General features: G+C 47.7%; 1 pseudogene; it reads right to left on the reverse strand.

Moving 5' to 3' along the window:
- Positions 1 to 17,892, reverse strand: part of LOC139266161 (tRNA (uracil-5-)-methyltransferase homolog B-like) — a 74,055-nt pseudogene that overhangs the window by 16,713 nt on the left and 39,450 nt on the right.

Genomic DNA, 17,892 nt, shown 5'->3' on the forward strand with positions numbered 1-17,892 from the left:
AAGATTGAGAAGAGGGTTGGAGCGATAACGCAGCCCTGTTTGACCCCGGTCTGGACGTGAATTGGGTCTGTAATGGATCCGTTGGTAAGGATCATGGCCTGCATGTCATCGTGAAGGAGGCGAAGGATGTTGACAAACTTTTGAGGGCATCTGAAACGGAGGAGGACGCTCCATCAACCCTCACGGTTGACAGTGTCAAAAGGCCGATGTATAAGGGCTGGCGCTGCTCCCTGAGTTTTTCCTGCAACTGGCGCGCTGCAAAGATCTTGTCTCTTGTGCCCCATAGGGGACAAAATCTGCATTGTGATTCCGGGAGGAGCTCCTCGGCCAAAGGGAGAAGACGATTGAGGAGAACTCGAGCGACAACTTTCCCAGTGGCTGAAAGCAGGGAGATTCCCCTGTAATTGCCGCAGTCGGACTTGTCCACTTTATTAAAGATGGTCACGATCACTGCATCTCTGAGATCTCCCGGCATGCTCTCCTCCCTCCAGATGAGAGAGATGAGGTCATGTATCCGCGCCAACAGCGCCTCTCCGCCATATTTTAGTGCCTCAGCAGGGATTCCATCCGCACCCGTCATCTTGTTATTCTTGAGCTGTTTTATGGCTTTGCCAACCTCGTGCAACGTTGGTGACGGTGGCATGCTGCAGGATGGAATCGAGAACACTCGAGTCAAAGGCAGAGTCTTGATTGAGGAGATCTTCAAAGTGCTCCTTCCATCGGGCCCTGACAGCCTCGGTGTCCTTGATGAGTGTTTCCCCGTTTTGGCCAGGAGTGGGGTGGGGCCTTGGGAGTTTGGACCGTAGGTGGCCTTGCGTGCAGTGAAGAATCCTCGCATATCATGGCTGTCGGCCAGTTGTTGTATCTCCTGTGCTTTCTCCATCCACCACCTGTTCTTTAGGTCCCAAGTTTTTTGTTGGACCTGAGCCCTGAGCCGTCTGTAATGTTGTTTTGCAGCTCCCGAGTTGGGCTGTCGCTTGAGGCTCAGAAATGCTTTGCGCTTGCGATCTATTCGTTCTTCGATCTCCTGATCATTTTCATCAAACCAATCCTGGTGTTTTCTGGTTGAGTGACCAAAGTGTCTCTTCACAGGCACTGGTTATAGAGGCCTGGAGGGCAGACCAAGCATTATGGGGATTCAGCATCTCAGGGTCATCAAGGCACACCAGATTGGCTGAGGTGCTGGCTGTATAGAGCTCTCTTAGCTGGGTCTCTAAGTGCCCAGGCATTAACTTTTTTGTGGAACTGCTTCTGCTGTCCCCTCTGCTTTGGGGCAATGTTAATGTTGATGATGGATCAGATTAGGCAGTGGTCCGTCCAGCAGTCGACAGCTCCTGTCATGGTGCGGGTGATGCGCACATCCTTGCGATCCCTGGCTCGGACGATGACATAGTCAAGCAGGTGCCAGTGTTTGGAGCGAGAGTGTTGCCATGATGCCTTGTATTTGTCCCTCTGGTGGAACAGGGTGTTGGTAATGAGGAGTTCATGTTCTAGGCATTTTGTCAGGAGTAGGGTACCACTGGAATTGGCTTTCCCTACCCCTTCTCTTCCAATCACGCCTCCCCAGAGGGCTGTGTCTTTGCCAACCCTGGCATTACAATCACCCAGGAGGATCAATTTGTCACCTGTGGGGACACGGGACAAGGATGTCTCAAGGTTGGAATAAAAACCCTCATCCATTGCATCGAGTGTGGGGGCGTATGCACTGATGACTGTGGCACATTGGTTCCGAGATAGGGTGATACGGAGAATCATGAGGCGTTCGTTGACCCCACAGAGGGAGTCTTTGAGGCGGTCAACCAGCTCATTCTTGATGGCAAAGCTGACTCCATGAAGGCGGCGTTCTGCCTCTGGTTTCCCTTTCCAGAAGAAGGTGTAACCTCCACCATGTTCCTTCAACTGGCCTTCCCCTGCCCGCCGGGTCTCGCTTAGGGCAGCGATGTCAATGTGAAAAACGTCTGAGTTCCCAGGTAACTATGGCGGTGCGGCGTTCCGGCCTGTTGCTGTTGGGATTGTCCATGAGGATCCTGACGTTCCAGGTCCCGAACTTCATATTGACGAAGTGGAAGATGCCTGTGCGTGAGTTCTTTTAACGTGGGGTGGCCGCTGCATACCGGCAACCACACGGGCTTAGCTGAACAAGGTCTTGGTCCAGTGGCAAGGGGGTCCAAGACAACTGGAGATCAGGCACAGCTCGATAAGTTTAATTGCCTACGGCGAAGTGTTGGCTTCAACCTCGGCGCCGGGTGGCGCCATTGATGGTAGATGGCCCGAGGCTAGGTTGGGGGGCAGGCATTAGGAAGGTGATTTCCAAAGTTATTTTAAAAGATTAAAAGTTGATAAAGGTTCCCAATTTATTTCAAAAATTTCTAAGAGTTGTTCAAATGTTTTAAGAAGTTTCTAAGAGTTGTTAAAAATCTAAGATATAAATCAATAATAGATTATAAAAGTTTCCCCAGTTTAAAAAGTTTCTAAAAGCTGTTAAAAGTCAAAGATGTAGGTTAATAATAAATGTTTAAAAGTGTTTCGGTTGCGAGTCTAAAATATAAGTTTTAAAACTTGTCAGTCTCTGGCTCAGCTGCTGAGGTTGGGCCGCACCTCCGGTCGATATCCCGCTGAAGGTAGAAGGCGAGCCGGCCTGAAGGTGCCGGTGTTGGTGGTCTGGGCGCGGCTGGTATCCCTGGAGCTCCGTTGGGCTGGAGACCCTCCTATCTCGGTGTATCACTTCTTTTCACAAGTGTGTGCGTGTGTTGCAAATGCTATTTTGGACCTCTAAGGGCACTCGTAGCGCCCCAAAAACAGGCATTACAGATCCAAATATGTTTTGGGTCCAATTAGATGACAATGATCACTTTTTTTTTTTACAAGTTATAATCTTTGATGGACAACCTCAACTAATAAAAAATGATGAAGAATGGCAGTTTATCATACTGTGCAAACAGGTTTTGGGAATCAGTTACAATCTGAATAATATCAAACATGCATCTCAAGCTTAGTGGCCAAATGCACCGTAAGATATCGCACTAAACCGTATAGATTGGAAGCTCCCATTTTTGAATCCTTGAACTCTGCGGAGTTACAGAGGTAGAGGCGGTACAATTGGACTCAGTGTCCCTGGGCTACAGGAAAGAAATATCATCCTGGGCAATTGGGCCATTTTCACAACCACCGGATGTCTCAAAGCAATTTACAGACACTGACGTATGTTGTAGAAGAAAACAAGCAGGAAAATATCTCCAGTACTTTTCAATCATTGTCCAACATTCTTGACTCACACCATAATCCTACATACCTGTACCACAGCAGACATCCAGAACTATAGAGTCACCGCCTGCTCTGATCAAGTCACAAACACTCTGGTAAAGGACTCCTTCAGAATTCACCTGAAAGAAGGCATCTGGAGAAATTTGGAATTTCATCGCACGATCAGTGAAAACATACACCGTTACAAACAGTATCATGACACTAGAGAACAAGGGGGTAAGGATTAGGAAAGCTGTGGAGTCCACCAAGCCTTCCACAGATCATGGACAACTTGCCTGTCGGGAGTTGCATGAGACAATAAACTGAGGCCCTGTCAACCATCTCACATGGATGTTAAACATCTCATGTTACTATTCGAAGAAGAACGAGAAATTCTCCGTGGTATACTGGCCAACATTTATTCCTTAACTAACATCACTAAAAGCAGATTATCTCACTGTTGTTTGCAGGACCTTGTTGTCTGCAGATTGATTACTGTTACATTACCTTGTAAGGCTGGTACCGAATTTCATCATACAAGACAGTTTTCTGATTCCTTGTGTAGTTCTTACCTACTGATAGATACGTCCATCTGTTTGACAACTATAGGTTCTTCTGTAACATGCAAGGAGACAAGGCAGCTCATGCTATGCCCTCATGCCCACTTTGGGCCTTTCAGCCCCGGTAACAGAAGTCAGCAAGTCTTTGGAATGCTGAGCTAATGGTAACTAATAGAAACCGAGGGTAAAGGTCATGGAAGATGTATAATGTAACGACCTTTTAGCTGAGGGATAAAAGCAAGAATAATGTAACACCAAGTTAGGAACATCGAGGGTTGGCCACCCTGCCACTGAGCTCAGCAAGTGTAACATCGCCATGCATGTTGTCTGCAATGTGTTGTTACATTCCTATATGGCTCAGAGACGTGGACCATATACAGCAGATATTTCAAAGCTGCCTCCACAAGATCCTGCAAATCCGCTGGGAGGAAAGACGCACCAACGTTAGTGGTCTCGCTCAGGCCAACATCCCCAGCATTGAAGCACTGACCACACTCTACCAGCTCCGTTGGGTGGGCCACATCATCCACATGCCTGACACAAGACTCCCAAAGCAAGTGCTCTACTCGGAACTCCTACACGGCAAGTGAGCCCCAGGTGGGCAGAGGAAACGTTTCAAGGACACCCTCAAAGCCTCCTTGATAAAATGCAACATCCCCACCAACACCTGGGAATCCATGGCCCTAGACTGGTCAACATGGAGGAAGAGCATCCGGGAGGGCGTTGAGCATCTCGAGTCTCGTCGCCGAGAGCATGCAGAAAACAAGCACAGACAGCGGAAGGAGCATGCGGCAAACCAGTCCCACCCACCCTTTCCTTCAACCACTGTCTGTCCCACCTGTGACAGAGACTGTAATTCCTGTATTGGATTGTACAGCCACTTGAGAACTCATTTTTAAAGTGGAAGCAAGTCTTCCTCGATTTCAAGGGACTGCCTATGATGATGATGATGATGTTGTTGTTACATTACAACAGTAACTACACTTCAACAGTCCTTCATTTACTGAGAAGTGATTTAGGACTCCCTGAACATGTGAAAGATGATACAGCATATAAATGCAAGCTGTTACTTTCATCCTGGACTCTACCCACTCAGTTTCCTGAGGATGCAGCTACCATCAATGAACCTCGCATAAGATAACATTCAAAGAAGTTTTCTCCCCACTCTCCAGTGGCAATTGAGCAAAACTACAAAATATTGGGCCCAAGTTTCGGGTGGAGTTGCTCCTAGTTTTTTGGAGCAACTAGTTTAGTTTGGAGAATGTTAGAAATTGCAATTCTCGGATATTAGTTTGCTCCAGTTCTACTAAGTTAGTTGAGGTTGGCTTTAGGTAAGGTATTTTATTTTCAAAAGGGGGTGTGTCCAGCCACTCAGGCCTGTTTTGCAAGTTTCGGCAGTGAAAACATACTACAAACTAACTTAGGCTGGAGTAAGTGCCCACTTTTGTAAGTTCAGAACAACCTTACCTAGAGGTAAGCTCAGTACAGGCACAGCCGGAGAGGGGGCGAGAATTAAACACAAAAAGGACTGAAGCACTAAACACATCACTTAAAATGTCCAAAAACCTCTTTTGATGATATCTTGCCTTATATCTGCTGAATGAGGATAGTTGCTTCTCTTTTTATAAATAAACAAGTGTAGCCTCCTGGCTGAGGCAGGCACATCAACACCTAATTATGGCTAATTTGATCCTTTGGAAATCATCATACCCCATTAGTCCAACCTATTACTTGAATGATTCACCTCATTTGTAAAACTAACTGTTTGGCATTGTGCCTCCGTCAGGGACAGACTGTTAGAGTAAAGTGTTGTAAGCCACCCTAACCCACCATTGTCTCCCACACCCCCAGCAGCACTCTTCCCCCCCCCCCCACGTCCCAACCCTTCGCTCCATGTGTCCCTCCTCACTCCTGCACTCCCAACAGCACTCTTACCCTCCCCGCTCCACCCCCCAGCCCCCAACCCAACCCCTCGCAGTCAGCAGCAGGACCAATCTGTGTGTTTCAGATACTATAGTGCAATTAGTCGCTGGCTTCCTCGGTCCACGGACACCCATCCCACTGCAGCAGGAGAGATCTCCGAGCCACGACACAACACACCAGCATGCCCCTCTGTCATGGCTAGGTGCAGGAGGCACGCATGACTGAAGGGATGAGGGATGTATATCTTTTGCAGGTGTTCCTTAAAGATTGTGTTTGGTATGTTAATGGACCAGGAATCAGTTGTAATGTTAAGTAATGAACTTTATTGATATGCTTACAATGTACTTTACTTTAGTGCAATAATAATAAAACCATTCTTGTCATGATTCTGTCTCAATGTACAATACATTTCATTGAAATCTTTACAATGTACTTTACTGCAATAAAATCACTGTTGTATCAATTTTGATTTGACTCTTTCCGATCACTTAACAACCCCAAACATTTATATAGTTCTAAAGTTAGAAAACATAGTAAACAATTTTAATCTGTAAACAGAATTACTGAACAACCATAAGATAACTTTAACGCAGTAAATGTAAACATAGAAACATAGAAACATAGAAAATAGGTGCAGGAGCAGGCCATTCAGCCCTTCTAGCCTGCACCGCCATTCAACGAGTTCATGGCTGAACATGAAACTTCAGTACCCACTTCCTGCTTTCACGCCATACCCCTTGATCCCCCGAGTAGTAAGGACTTCATCTAACTCCCTTTTGAATATATTTAGTGAATTGGCCTCAACTACTTCCTGTGGTAGAGAATTCCACAGGTTCACCACTCTCTGGGTGAAGAAGTTTCTCCTTATCTCGGTCCTAAATGGCTTACCCCTTATCCTTAGACTGTGACCCCTGGTTCTGGACTTCCCCAACATTGGGAACATTCTTCCTGCATCCAACCTGTCCAAACCCGTCAGAATTTTAAACGTTTCTATGAGGTCCCCTCTCACTCTTCTGAACTCCAGTGAATACAAGCCCAGTTGATTCAGTCTTTCTTGATAGGTCAGTCCCACCATCCCGGGAATCAGTCTGGTGAATCTTCGCTGCACTCCCTCAACAGCAAGTATGTCCTTCCTCAAGTTAGGAGACCAAAACTGTACACAATACTCCAGGTGTGGCCTCACCAAGGCCCTGTACAACTGTAGCAACACCTCCCTGCCCCTGTACTCAAATCCCCTCGCTATGAAGGCCAACATGCCATTTGCTTTCTTAACCGCCTGCTGTACCTGCATGCCAACCTTCAATGACTGATGTACCATGACACCCAGGTCTCGTTGCACCTTCCCTTTTCCTAATCTGTCACCATTCAGATAATAGTCTGTCTCTCTGTTTTTACCACCAAAGTGGATAACCTCACATTTATCCACATTATACTTCATCTGCCACGCATTTGCCCACTCACCTAACCTATCCAAGTCACTCTGTAGCCTCATAGCATCCTCCTCGCAGCTCACACTGCCACCCAACTTAGTGTCATCCGCAAATTTGGAGATACTACATTTAATCCCTTCGTCTAAATCATTAATGTATAATGTAAACAGCTGGGGCCCCAGCACAGAACCCTGCGGTACCCCACTAGTCACTGCCTGCCATTCCGAAAAGTACCCATTTACTCCTACTCTTTGCTTCCTGTCTGACAACCAGTTCTCAATCCACGTCAGCACACTACCCCCAATCCCATGTGCTTTAACTTTGCACATTAATCTCCTGTGTGGGACCTTGTCGAAAGCCTTCTGAAAGTCCAAATATACCACATCAACTGGTACTCCTTTGTCCACTTTATTGGAAACATCCTCAAAAAATTCCAGAAGATTTGTCAAGCATGATCTTCCTTTTACAAATCCATGCTGACTTGGACCTATCATGTCACCATTTTCCAAATGCGCTGCTATGACATCCTTAATAATTGATTCCATCATTTTACCCACTACTGAGGTCAGGCTGACCGGTCTATAATTCCCTGCTTTCTCTCTCCCTCCTTTTTTAAAAAGTGGGGTTACATTGGCTACCCTCCACTCGATAGGAACTGATCCAGAGTCAATGGAATGTTGGAAAATGACTGTCAATGCATCCGCTATTTCCAAGGCCACCTCCTTAAGTACTCTGGGATGCAGTCCATCAGGCCCTGGGGATTTATCGGCCTTCAATCCCATCAATTTCCCCAACACAATTTCCCGACTAATAAAGATTTCCCTCAGTTCCTCCTAAACAACTTACTAAGATCACTTAAAAACTCTATGATCACTTATATACTTGTACAGTTACAAAACTTAGTACACAATTTCAATTTGTAAACATTTCCAACAGTGGCATCAAATCTACTACATCAACACCAGCAGCAAAGAAAGGCTGCACCCAGCTCTCATCCACATCTCGGTGCATGTGCACTGCCTCATGGGGAGGGGGGTGTAGGGGAAGAGAAGGGGTGGTGGGGTGTAGGGGAATAGAAGGGGTGGTGGGAGGAAGAGAGGGTGGATAGGGGAAGAGAGAGGGTGGGGGGGTGCGGGGGTGGGGGGGAGAGAGGGGGGGTCCCTGCTTGGATCACTATAGAGGCTGATACTGGGTTTGCAGTGGGAGGGGCATTTGATTGGTAGGGAGGTGTGCGCTTATTGCAGCAGCTAACTTTTCGATGGCCTCTGCCAGCATTTACACTGGCGTTGCCATTCCCGCACTCAGTTCACGTGGCATAACTGCTATTTGCCCACACAGCGCTGTCAACTCATCACCAACCCCTCTGATGGTGCCCTCGAGTGAACGGGTAAGGTCATTGCCCTCCACACCCAATGCAATAACGTCAAGCCCATTTGTTGAACGCTGCATTTCAGGAGAGCCTACTCGGTTTCTGCTTCCTCTCCCCCCGGCTCTGCCTCGTGGCACCACTCCAGTGCGAGGCACAGGGTGGGATGGTGGGGCCCTGGGTGTTCCACACTGCATTCCACCACCACCACCACCACCACCACTGGGACCCGCTTCCTCTGACACTGGGGCCCTGGGTGTTCCACGCGGCATTCTACCACCACCACTGGGACCCACTTCCTCTGATAATGGGGCCCTGGGTATTCCACGCGGCATTCTACCACTACCACCGTGACCCTCTACCTCTGAGAATGGGGCCCTGGGTGCTACAAGCTGCCACCACCACTGTGACTCTCAACCTCAAAGGATGTGAAACCATGGAACGTCTTACCAGAACCTGCATCACTAAGCGCGGATGGGTACGCGAGGAGACGATGACATGCCGCATCAGAACTTAAAGCACCACGGAAGGATGGGGAGTGGATGAAGGAGTGGAATGTTGTAGGAGAATTCATGGTATTCTCTGGGATAGTGAGGCCCTGCACTATGAACTGATCCATATTACGATCGACATTCTTCCCTGAACACATATCCATTCGCCCTTCCTCCCCGTCACCACCTTGGTCTTGATCGCATGCATCCGACTCTTCCTCTGAATCTTCTGGATTGACATCATGTTCTGCAAAATATAACCGAACAGTCAAATGGTTAGCAGCACAGGAGTGGGCAGGATGGGTGACATGGATAGTCTCGCACATAGCAGGCAAGGCAGCAGGTTGATTTAAAGGGTCACGATGCATTTTCAGGACTTACCCTCTCCCAAGCGTGTGGGCCCAGCTTGTGCATCACTGATTGCCTTTCTCCAGGCACGACTCATCATAGCAGCGACCCTCTGTTCCAAGGGTGTCACTGGGTGCAGATTTGGCGGGCCTCCTCCTGTTCGTGTTCTTTCCCTTTTGTTGTGAGCCAATTTCTTTTGCAATGATAAAAATATAACTTTTAAGAGAGGGTGCCTTTCTGTCGGGTGGGACATATACAGCTGGTCACATTTAGAATTGCAATTCCATTGAGAAAATGAAGATATTACTTACACTAATGACTTGACCAAGATCCTGCCATTTCTTTTTACACTGGGCTCCAGATTTCCTGGTATTCACCACTGCGCAGTATTCGTCTGCAAGCAGGTCCCAGCGTTTCTTGATTTCTTTGGGTGCCAATTTTGTGCAGCCTCTGTTGCTGGTGTCCAGCTCCTGCCATCTACCCTCAATGACATTAACTAGTGTCTCGACTTCGTCATGCAAGAAGTTCTTCGTTCTCGCTGCACGTTCTTGCATTGCTGTACGTTCTTGCATTGCTGTACAGGTACTGGATTTCCACTCAGTGATTATTAAAAACACAGTCCTTTTCTTGCATGCATGTGTGCAGCACCCCTTTGCACTCCAAGAATCACTTAAGACTTTTCACTCCTTCCCTTCCTGCACCCATAAATCACACAGCTCGCTGTAACAGAGTGCCACGTTTTCCCTTTAAATGTCCTTGCTTGCACCTATGTGGTACCTTTGCACAAGAAGCAATAAAATAATGTTCAATCCTTTTCCTACCTGCAACCAAAAATCCCAGCTAGCTTTAAATGAGTGTCAGCCACGTTTTCTCTTTAAATGTCCTTGCTTGCACCTATGCAGCACCTTTTCAGCACTCCTCTGCACAAGAATCAATAAAATAATGTTCAATCCTTTTCCTACCTGCAACCAAAAAGCCCAGCCAGCTTTAAATGCGTGTCACGTTCTCGCTTTAAATGGCCGATTGCCAAGGTCGAGGTTCCATTGCGCATGCGCGCACGTTGCAACGCGCACGCACAACGATGCCGGCTGCATTTAGACACACAGGGGCTTAGCCCCGCCCACCTGCAGAGTACTATAGGCTTGCTCCGCCCCAGGAAAACAACGCTGCGCCGCGCCAAGCCACGCCATGCCACGGTCCAGGAGGACCGGAGAATTGCAGTAATTTATTCCGGCGCACCTTCGAGCCCAGGCAGCTCACGTAAGTCTCGGAGGTGCGCCATATTCAACAGATGCCGAAACTTGGGCCCATTAACCCAACATTACAACCCGTATTTACAGTTCGGCCCAGTGTAATCCAGAGGTAATCCACTTGCCATTGAGGGAGTGCAACGAAGGTTCACCAGACTGATTCCTGGGATAGGGGATTTTCCTATGAGTAGACTAGGCACATTCTCTAGAGTTTAGAAAAATGAGAGATGATATTGAAACATACAAAATTCTTACAGGGCTTGACAGGGCAGATGCAGGGAGGATGTTTCCTATGACTGAGGAGTCTGAATAAGGGGTCGGCCATTTAGGATTGAGATGAGGAGAAACTTCTTCACTCAGAGGGTGGTGAATCTTTGGAATTCTCTACCCCCGAGGGCTGTGGATGCTCCGTCTTTGAGTATATTCAAGACAGAAATAAATAGATTTTTTAATATTAAGGGAATCAAGGGATATGGGGATAATGCAAGAACGCAGAGTTGAGATCGAAGATCAGCCATGATGGCGGAGCAGCTCGAGGGGCCAAATGGCCTAATGTAACTCATTAATCATGTCAGCAGTACATGATTATCAAGTTCCTTGTGGTATATGATTAGTTCTATCTGCCTTCTTTCTTGTAAACTTCAGTTTCCAACATTCCATTGACTCTGGATCAGTTCCTATCGAGTGGAGGGTAGCCAATGTAACCCCACTTTTTAAAAAAGGAGGGAGAGAGAAAGCAGGGAATTATAGACCGGTCAGCCTGACCTCAGTAGTGGGTAAAATGATGGAATCAATTATTAAGGATGTCATAGCAGCGCATTTGGAAAATGGTGACATGATAGGTCCAAGTCAGCATGGATTTGTGAAAGGGAGATCATGGTTGACAAATCTTCTGGAATTTTTTGAGGATGTTTCCAATAAAGTGGACAAAGGAGTACCAGTTGATGTGGTATATTTGGACTTTCAGAAGGCTTTCGACAAGGTCCCACACAGGAGATTAATGTGCAAAGTTAAAGCACATGGGATTGGGGGTAGTGTGCTGACGTGGATTGAGAACTGGTTGTCAGACAGGAAGCAAAGAGTAGGAGTAAATGGGTACTTTTCGGAATGGCAGGCAGTGACTAGTGGGGTACCGCAGGGTTCTGTGCTGGGGCCCCAGCTGTTTACATTGTACATTAATGATTTAGACGAGGGGATTAAATGTAGTATCTCCAAATTTGCGGATGACACTAAGTTGAGTGGCAGTGTGAGCTGCGAGGAGGATGCTATGAGGCTGCAGAGCGACTTGGATAGGTTAGGTGAGTGGGCAAATGCGTGGCAGATGAAGTATAATGTGGATAAATGTGAGGTTATCCACTTTGGTGGTAAAAACAGAGAGACAGACTATTATCTGAATGGTGACAGATTAGGAAAAGGGAAGGTGCAACGAGACCTGGGTGTCATGGTACATCAGTCATTGAAGGTTGGCATGCAGGTACAGCAGGCGGTTAAGAAAGCAAATGGCATGTTAGCCTTCATAGCGAGGGGATTTGAGTACAGGGGCAGGGAGGTGTTGCTACAGTTGTACAGGGCCTTGGTGAGGCCACACCTGGAGTATTGTGTACAGTTTTGGTCTCCTAACTTGAGGAAGGACATTCTTGCTATTGAGGGAGTGCAGCGAAGGTTCACCAGACTGATTCCCGGGATGGCGGGACTGACATATCAAGAAAGACTGGATCAACTGGGCTTGTATTCACTGGAGTTCAGAAAAGTGAGAGGGGACCTCATAGAAACGTTTAAAATTCTGACGGGTTTGGACAGGTTGGATGCAGGAAGAATGTTCCCAATGTTGGGGAAGTCCAGAACCAGGGGTCACAGTCTAAGGATAAGGGGTAAGCCATTTAGGACCGAGATAAGGAGAAACTTCTTCACCCAGAGAGTGGTGAACCTGTGGAATTCTCTACCACAGAAAGTAGTTGAGGCCAATTCACTAAATATATTCAAAAGGGAGTTAGATGAAGTCCTTACTACTCGGGGGATCAAGGGGTATGGCGTGAAAGCAGGAAGTGGGTACTGAAGTTTCATGTTCAGCCATGAACTCATTGAATGGCGGTGCAGGCTAGAAGGGCTGAATGGCCTGCTCCTGCACCTATTTTCTATGTTTCTAATATACATTAATGATTTGGATGAGGGAATTGAGTGTAATATCTCCAAGTTTGCAGATGACACTAAGCTGGGTAGCGGTGTGAGCTGTGAGGAGAATGCTAAGAGGCTGCAGGGGGAATTGGACAGGTTAGGTGAGTGGGCAAATACATGGCAGATGCAATATAATGTGGATAAATGTGAGGTTATCCACTTTGGTGGTAAAAACACGAATGCAGATTATTATCTGAATGGCGGCAGATTAGGAAAAGGGGAGGTGCAGCGAGACCTGGGTATCATGGTACATCAGTCATTGAAGGTTGCCATGCAGGTTCAGCAGGCGGTAAAGAAGGCAAATGGTATGTTGGCCTTCATAGCTAGGGGATTTGAGTATAGGAGCAGGGAGGTATTACTGTAGTTGTACAGGGCCTTAGTGAGGCCTCACCTGGAATGTGGTGTTCAGTTTTAGTCTCCTAATCTGAGGAAGGACGTTCTTGCTATTGAGGGAGTACAGCGAAGGTTCACCAGACTGATTCCCGGGATGGCAGGACTGACATATGAGGAGAGACAGGATCAACTGGGCCTGTATTCGCTGGAGTTTAGAAGGATAAGAGGGGATCTCATAGAAACATAAAATTCTGACGGGACTGTACAGGTTAGATGCAGGAAGAATGTTTCCGATGTTGGGGAAGTCCAGAACCAGGAGACATAGTCTAAGGATAAGGGGTAAGCCATTTAGGACTGAGATGAGGAGAAACTTCTTCACTCAGTGAGTTGTTAACCCTACAGCAGAGAGATGTTGATGCCAGTTCATTGGATATATGCAAGAGGGAGTTAGATATGGTCCTTACGGCTAAAGGGATCAAGGAGTATAGAGAGAAAGCAGGAAAGGGGTATTGAGGTGAATGATCAGCCATGATCTTATTGAATGGTGGTGCAGGCTCGAAGGGCCGAATGGCCTACTCCTGCACCTATTTTCTATGTTTCTATGTTTCTATGTTTCATTCTTATTTAGCCAACTTTTTAAAAAAGAAAATAAACTAATCTTTACCGCAGGACAACTCTGTAAATCAAGAGCTGGTTGGGTGCCCCCTATTGTATCAGTATGACTCCTCCACCTCCCACACCAGCTGCCCTGGTGATCCATTCTATTAAGACTTGCCAACCCAGAGCTACATTTGTGCCGCATGCCTGACACGAGACTCCCAAAACAAGCGCTCTACTCGGAGCTCCGACATGGTCAGCGAGCCCCAGGTGGGCAGAGTAAACGCTTCAAGGACACCCTCAAAGCCTCCTTGATAAAATGCAATATCCTCACCGACACCTGGGAATCCCTGGCCCAAGACCGCCCAAAGTCGAGGAAGAACATCCAGGAAGGCACTGAGCACCTCGAGTCTCTTCGCCGAGAGCAAGCTGAGGTCAAGCGCCGACAGCGGAAGGAACGCACGGCAACCCAGGCACCCCAACCACCCGTTCCTTCAACCACCGTCTGTCCCACCTCTGACAGAGACTGTTTGGACTCTTCAGTCACCTGAGAACTAATTTTTAGTGTGGAAGCAAGTCATGCTTGACTCCGAGGGACTGCCTAAGAAGAAGACGACATTTGTACTGGGTGGCTCTGTGTTAGCGACTTGGATGCACCCAGAACTGGGTTGATTTCACTTGTGACACTCCGGCAGCCAGACATCTGAATGGATTGGTAAACACAGAAAACCTGTTTACTGCTGGGTTGGAACTCCAGTCGTGTGACAAAACATCAAAGCAAGCTGCTTATCAACATCAGCAACGTGGCGAGAGAAGAACAAATACCTCTCTTGAAAGTAGAGAGAAGCTTAGTTCACACGCAGCTCCCGGTCCAACAGTAAAATACTCCACCGGTGATTTCTAATGTTTGCTCATTTCCTCCTGCAAAATCAAACATAAATAAAATTCTACAGGAACACTCTACTTAACTACATGTCTTTTCCTCCTCGATCCACCACTCTCTCCCCAATGGCACAGCTAAGGTAATAATCTCATCACATCACTGCAATTCTGTCAAACCTGCTCAATGAATGAGCTAATGATTGTCTCCTTGTAGTTCTCAGTCATCAGTCAGGCAGATTGTAATGTACGAAAAAAAAAAGGAAATCAAGAGTATTTGGCACAGCTTTTAAGAATAAAGGCATCAGGTGGGCAATGTAAAGGGAAGTTTTGGAGCAGACATACCCCAGACAGCAGAGCGAGCAAACAATGGAGGGCCATGTCTCACAATGGGCTTACTGGTCCTGTGACAGTTTTATGTAAATCAGGGATGGGTTGGGAGGATTTACCATTTAGTTCACCTGCCGTGCTCAGGCCAACTCGAAGCAAAGCTAAACTTACCCCCAGGGCTAAATAGCACAAACAACACAACTTAAGTCCAAGTTATTACTCAATTCGTGTGAATTACACAAGAGTTCTGTAAAATGTTTTTACTGTCCTGTGGGAAATACCCGAGGCAGAGTTGCAGACTAGTCAGCCATGGTTCAGTGGGCAGCACTCTCACCTCTGGAGACAGACGGTTGTGGGTTTCAAGTCCCACTCTAAAGGCTTGAGCACAAAATCCAGGCTGACACTCCCAGGGCAGTGCTGAGGGAGCGCTGCACTGTCACAGGTGCCGTCTTTCAGATGAGCCGTTAAACCGAGGCCCCATCTGCCATTTCAGGTTGACATAAAAAAATCCCATGGCACTATTTAAAGAAAAGCAATGGAGTTTTCCTGTGGTCCTGACCAGTATTTAACCCTCAACCAACATCACTAAAACAGATTATCTGGTCATTATCACCTTGCTGTTTTTGAGACCTTGCTGTGCACAAATTGGTTGCTATTTATCTTACAAAAACAAGTGACTACACTTCAAAAAGTACTTCATTGGCTGTGACGTTATAAAAGATGCTATATAAATGCAAGTTCTGTCTTTATTTTCTTAAGTTTCTCCTTAGGTAAACAATGGCAAGTTAGCCCCAGTAGGCACTGGCTATTAGAAGGCATTCTCTCACAGATGCAGCGTGATGGTGCAAAACTGCACCTGGGGATTACATTCTGATGATACATGAGGGAGTCTGCAATTTGTGATACCAGGTGCAGCGTCCCAAATCCAGAACCCCCGGGACCGAGACCGTTCCAAATTTTGTGTTTTTCCGGACTTTGGAACCCGAACCCAGGTTTGGGTATTTTCGGATTTTGGAATGTCAGAAAGGGGATGGGGAGGGATGAGTACCTGCCGAGGAGCTGTTCCGGCCATCTGGGGCCCACCGTTGTCGGGCGGGTCCCAGCTGAGATGGCGTTCGGCCGGGGCCTCACTGAGATGGTGTCCCGCCAAGGAGGCTGTCGGGCAGGCCGCCGGGCCTGTCGGGATGTTTGCTTCAGGCACGGCCCGGCTGAGAAGGAGTTTGCACGGGCCAGCGAGGAGGCCCCGAAGTAAGGGCGGCGAGAAAAGCGGCGGCAAGGCGAGGCCCCAAGGTCGGGCAGAGTCGCCCGGTCCGGATTCCGGAACATTTTACGGATTCCAGACAACCCTGCCACGAATCGTCCTGGAGTCCGGATTCCGGATTTTGGACGCTGCACCTGTACGCATAAATGCTCAGATTCAACCAACTCAACTGGTCTTGATCTCTAACAGAAAACAAACATGAGTGAGCAATGGCAGTATACCTTCTGCAAGTCCTGAGGATGGAAGTAGACAATGGCCATCGTATCTCCGCTCCTATTGGTGCAGACTGTGATTTCCCGCCATGAAACAGGATGCAGGGAGAATGTCGGAGGAAGAGTGCAAATGAATTAAAACAGTAAACTTTTTCTAACCAGGTTTTCTTTAGCCCAACTTTCAACCTCTCTTCCTGAAGGAGTCGCCTCCTTGTAGGGTTACCATTGCACAGGCACAGGGGCCGAATGATGATCACTCGTGTGCGAGCCTCGACAGTAATGCTCGCCGAGACTTTCAACGGTAGGGTGCATCAAGTCGTCCCTTGTCACCCGTACATTCAAGTTCGAACATGAGTCACTTGACAGCAGAAACCCTGTCCACTTTACCCCCTCCTTAGCCTAGGGGTGCCAAGGCTAACTGCACTGCCACTCTGCCTGCAGTCTGCTTACTCAATGCAAAGCAGGGATTGAATATGGGATCTTCCTGATCATTCTGGCTCAACTATTCCTCTGGATTAATGGCCAACTCCAAATTCAGAATCCCATCTCACTAACGGTGCATTCGCCAACGAAAGTTGAACAAGCGTTGTCACGTGAACTTTACTTACTCTGGCTACTCTTGTGTTTCTTGGGCATGTTCACCAGGTGATCTGAGTGGGTGTTGACGATATTTCTCCCTGCAAGGATTAAAAAAAACAACTTGGGCTGGAAATTCAGCAATGCCGATTTTGCGGCGTTAATCCTGTCGAGGTGGTAACTATAGCACCTGCGAAACGTTTGCGCCGTCTATCGGGAAATCAGGTTGAAACGCAGCAAGATGCAACGGGAGCGTTAATTCAGGCATTCCACACTTCTCCTTTGGTGGTGGAACCGAAAATGGCAACGCTAAATTTGAAGAAGAGCTGTGCATGCTCCAAAGTCCGCTATACACCCGGCGTGGTCAGGTAAGTATGCAGGCGCAGTCCCAACTATTCACTCTGAGCAGAGCAGGAAAATGGAGGAGCAGGAAGGTCGTCAGCATGCCCACTGGCTCATCCACGGCCGTTGATGCCTATAAAGAGGCTACTGAGAGGAGGTGGAGGGTGCTGCAGCCTCCAGGTGGATGGAGGCCCGTTCCACCAGTGTTCCGAAGGCTATGGAGGGGGGTGGCCCAGCATGTCTCCGCCAGTAACACAGTTCCCAGAACGGCGGCACAATGTCGCAAGAACTTCAACAATCTCATTAGGGTCGTCAGGATGAGTACCCTTTCCCTTTACGTTACAATGCCATTGTCCTGCCTGACATGCCTGACACAAGACTCCCAAAGCATGCGCTCTACTCGGAACTCCTACACAGCAAGCGAGCCCCAGGTGAGCAGAGGAAATGTTTCAAGGACACCCTCAAAATCTCCTTGATAAAATGCAACATCCCCACTGACACCTGGGAATCCCTGGCCCTAAGTGGAGGAAGAGCATCCGGGAGGGCGCTGAGCACCTCCAGTCTCATCGCCGAGAG

Source organism: Pristiophorus japonicus, chromosome 6, assembly GCF_044704955.1.
Source record: "Pristiophorus japonicus isolate sPriJap1 chromosome 6, sPriJap1.hap1, whole genome shotgun sequence".
NCBI classification, from domain to species: Eukaryota; Metazoa; Chordata; class Chondrichthyes; family Pristiophoridae; genus Pristiophorus; species Pristiophorus japonicus.